This window comes from Fistularia commersonii, unplaced genomic scaffold (genome assembly GCF_037954325.1).
Source record: "Fistularia commersonii isolate RoL2024-O1a breed Wild unplaced genomic scaffold, RoL_Fcom_v1.0 HiC_scaffold_44, whole genome shotgun sequence".
NCBI lineage: Eukaryota > Metazoa > Chordata > Actinopteri > Syngnathiformes > Fistulariidae > Fistularia > Fistularia commersonii.
The window spans coordinates 702,501-707,500 of record NW_028234002.1 but is presented as its reverse complement, the minus strand read 5'-3'; positions in this window follow the sequence as shown (position 1 = coordinate 707,500).

The following is a 5,000-nucleotide window of genomic DNA, read 5'->3' as shown; positions in this document are numbered from 1 at the left end:
GGCCGGCCGGCGGGGGCCCTCCTACGGCGGGTCACGTGTGCCGACTCGACTCGGAGACAATCAACCACCACGCGTCAGGGGAGAAAATAAAACCCTCCTCCTAGACGGCCACTCCAACACTATCCCGCGGGATGTCCCCTCGAAAAAACGAGTAAAGTCCCTTGCAGCGCGGACAAAGGAAAAGCCCGTGGGCTTTATGGGCTTTACCTTCTCTCCCATTAGGAGTGCATTGAGAAACCTCAGAAATAACCCAAGAAAGCTTCTTGGAGAGATTGCTGTCACCCTCACACTGTCTTAAAACAACACTTGTTTGCTTTCCACACGGATTTTAGGCCGCTTTTTACAATTGAACACCCAAATTGCTCCATTTACTCTCACTGCGGCGGGCCTCTGGTACTCCATGGAGTACCAGGACTAGTTCGGCCCGGCGTTCACCCCCCCGAGGAGTACCAGGGCCCAGAGCGGAATACATGGATGTTATCGCCCTGTTACCGAATTATATCGATACCGATGTGCTTTTCACCTCATTGCTGAGTGGATTTATAAACAGGAACACCGAAACAGCTCCTTTCAGCTTCACGGCAGAAACGCCCCTGGTAATCCATGGAGTACCAGGGGAAAGCCTGTAAAATAAGCCCATACACACTTCTAACATGGCCTTTATCACCCTGTTACTGCATTACGATGACACCCATTTGCTTTTGATCTCATTGTCTGCCAACGTACGGAAAAAGCGGGGGGGCATTAAGGGGGGAGAGAGAGAGACATGGAGATTTTCTCAGCCTCTCATTCTTTTTTTTTTTTTTTTTTAATTGAACATAAATAGTACACGCAAATGTACAAATAAACATGGCAAGGTAGAACTGAATGTCAATGAAACAACCAGGCATGAAGAAGAAAAGGACATAAGGACATTCGTTCTGTATGTAATCAGAAGTTAATAGTGTTAACGGTTTGTGAGAAATTTACATTGCTAGACAAAAAAAGAAATTAAAAGGAAATAATTAAATAAATAGATAGACCAATGAAATTAAAACCGAAAAAAAAAAATGCAAGGGGAATACGACATGTAATTAAGTTGGCGATTCACAAGGAATCTCAGACATCAAACTGTATATTTTTTGTTGTTTATATATAAACATATATAAACAAACATATATTGTTTGTTGTTTATTTTTGGGATATATTGAGGAATATTTAATGGAAAGGAGTCACAATCGCTTTTTGACAATGTCGAAGTGTATAGGTGGCTATAGAATTTAAAGTTTTCATTGGAAATGATAGCCTCATCTGTAATTTCCTTGTTGTTAAGACGGGCTTCCGCTTTGCTCCGCTCCTCTTCTCCTCCGCTCTTCCGCTCCGGGCCCTGGAACTCCCGATCCGCGGGACTTCGGTGAATTCCGGGCCAGTTTTTTTGCTCTTCTGCTCTCCTCCCCTCCTCCGCTTCTTCGCTCCCCCGCTTTGGACCCTGGAACTCTTGAACAGGGCCGGGCTTCTGCCCTCCGCCTCTCCTCTGCTCATCCGCTCCAGGCCCTGGCACTCCCTGTGATCCAGTCATTCGCATGTGCGTGCCCGGAGGTCCGGGAGCTCCACTCAAACGTCCGGGGGGGGTAAGGGTAAGGGGTCCTGTCCCTCTCCCCCCCTCCTCGCCGCCTCTGAGAAGAGAAACATCTCCTCCACTCCTCCGCTCCTCCGCTGCGGAACCAGGTATTACCGATCCGCCGGACTCAGGCGAATTGCAGAAAGGGGTTTTGCCGTCCTCCGCTCCTCCGCTCCTCCGTTTCGGGCCCTGGAACTCCCGAACCGCTGGACACAAGCGAATCACGGTCCGGGCTTCTGCTCTCCTCCGCTCCTCACCTCATCCGCTCCAGGCCCTGGTACTCCGTGTCCGCGGGAACCCCCCCCAACCCACAAAAACAAACTCTCACACACACACAAACACACGCACACACACACACACACACACACACACAAACACACAAACACACACAGACACACCTGAACTCATCATCGCTGTGCTGATAGCATTGGCCGAAACGTATCCACAACCAAACCAACATTAGCTCATCCACTCATTCACATATGTGTGTGCCCGGAGGTCCGGGAGCTCCAGTCATAAGTCCGGGTGATCTATGTCCGGAGAAGGCTCACATTAGCCGGTCTAAGGGGTCCTGCTGCCCCCCAGCTTCCCGGCCTTTGAGAAGAGACACATAACTGCGCTCTTCCGCTTCTCCGCTATGGGCCCTGGTACTCCCGATCCTCCGAACTCAGGTGAATTGCGTGACGTGCTTCTGCTCTCCTATAAGCCCCTACACACTTCGAACACGGCTGTTATCACCCTGTTACTGCATTTCAATGACACCCATTTGCTTTCGATCTCAGTATCTGCCACCGTACGGAAAAAGCGGGATGGGTGGGGGGGCATAAGCGCATTCGTGCTGTAAGTAATCAGAAGTTAATAGTGTTAACGGTTTGCGAGAAATTTTTAATGCTAGACAAAAAAAGAAAATTAAAAGGATATAATTAAATAAATAGATAGAAAAATAAAATTAAAAACGAAAAAAAAAAATTGTGAGGGGAATATAACATGTAATTAAGTTGGCGGTTCACAAGGAATCTCAGACATCAAACTGTTTTTAATTGAACATAAATAGTACACCCAAATATACAAATGTACAAATAAACATAGCAAGGTAGAACTGAATGTCAATGAAACAACCAGGGATGAGGAAGCAACGGACATCAGGACATTTGTTCTGTATGTAATGAGAAGTTAATAGTGTTACAGGTTTGTGAGAAATTTACAGTGCGAGACAAAAAAAGAAATTAAAAGGAAGTAATTAAATCAATAGATAGACAAATAAGAAATTAAAACGAAAAAAAAAAAAAAAAATTGCAAGGGGAATGTAACATGTAATCAAGTTGTTTTTTTTGTTTTGTTTTTTTTTTTTACCAAAAAAAAAAGGAACCTCGGACATGGGTAACTATATTTTTTTGTTTTCGGATTTTTCCATAAGTTTTAAGGATTTTTTTTTTTTTTTTTTATATTTCAAAATCGTTTATGAAGACATTAAAATTTGGGGAGCATTTTTGCATTCTGTTCTTGTGAATGAAGAACTTGGCCAGGCCTAAAAGAACATTGACACAGAGTTCATCTGTTATGTTGCTTATAAGTAAACAGAATGTTATATCATCTTTTGAGAAGGAAACTGGTGACGATGGAATGAGAAGGAGAAAAAATATATGGTCAGTGGTTTCAATGTTGTCTTCACAAAATGTACAAATATTATCTTCAAAATTAAAGCGTACCCTCGATAATTCCTTAGATGGGTAGATGTCAGTCATAATTTTGAAGTGGGTCTCTTTTGCCTTGGGGGTATGGGTAGAGTCAGATACATAGTTCGCAGCGTGGCAATCGATTCCTCATCAAATTTATTTAAAATATCCTTTTTTTTTTTTTTGACGTCCAGGGAATAAGTTTCCTGTGAAACATTTCCTAATAAAGGAGTTGCCGCGCTTTCTGTCCACAATTGAGATTCCCTGGAGTGATAGTCGGGGTAACTGTGGTTGTACGGTTCGGTGCGTCATTATATTTTTGGTCAGGAATACAAATTGTCGAGGCAGTGCGTTTCGTAACTTTAGCAACTCTAATATGGGAGGCTTGAATCTGTGTGTAGTACAGAACTGCTCATTGTCCAGAGGACTGCCAGTGTCATCCATCAAGTCAATTATCGACCATATACCTTTCTCAAAGCATTCCTTGTAAAACAGAGGTTTGTTGCCATGCAGTACATATCGATTGTTCCAAACTATTATACTGTGTGGTGAGAAATTGTGTACGTATATCATTTTCCAGTATAATAATATTTGTTTATGGAACTCTGAACATTTGACAGGAATCTTGTTGATATCCAAGTCAGAGATAAGCAGAAGACTCAGGCCGCCGACTTTGTTGAATAAGTAGTTTGGAGTACAATACCAGAAAGAACGATGAGGTTTGATCCAGGATTTCAACCAGTTCACCTTCAATGTCCCATTCAAGCAGTCCGACTCTATCACTTTCAGCCCTCCTTCACTTGTTTCTTTCACCATATGTGATTTTTCTTAGATGGTGTGGTCTGTTCCTCCAGATAAAGTTGAAATTGATTTGGTTAACAGATTTTACGAGTTGATTTGGAGCAGCATTGGAATACGCTGGGTATATACATCTGGATAAACACATCCATTTTAGTCAAATATATCCGGCCTAATATTGATAAATCTCTCTGGAGCCATATATTAGAATTAAGCTTTACTTTGATTCAGTTTAGATTCAATGTTCCTGGATTGATTTAACGTTTGGTCCTTGGATAGGAAAATGCTCAAGTATTTTATTTCTGATTTCATAGAAACATCGCTGATTTCCTTTAGTGGCGAGTCATGCAGCGCAAGAAGTTTGCATTTCTTTAAGTTTAATGACAATCCTGAAGCCTTGGAGAATGTTTTGGTTGTTTTCGGCACTTATTGGGACTTGATGTTCATTTTTCAAAACTAAGGTTGTGTCATCTGCCAGCAGGCTAATAACAATTTCAGTCCCCAGCACGTCTAACTTTTGGATATCGTTGCTCTTTTCAACATAAACGGCTAGCATTTCGGTAGCAATTATAAATAAATAGGGTGAGATGGGGCAACCTTGGGGGATTCCCACATCAACATGGAAGCTCGGAGTGGTGCCGCTTGGCAGGGTGACACAGCTATGAATATTCTCATAGAGCCCACGGATCACATTCCTGAATATTTAACCAAATCCAAAATGTTCGAGCGTTGCTATGATAAATGGATGTTCGACCGAGTCAAAGGCTTTAGAAAAGTCCAAGAAGGATATGCGGCCATTATCTTCAATGCGATACGCCTCTAAACCCATCGCTCGCCCCGACTCGGGGAATCCTAGAGCCTACTTGCACCCCCGCCCTAACTTAACTCCCTCACTCGTGGAGCTCCCTGAGCTCCACACATCCCGG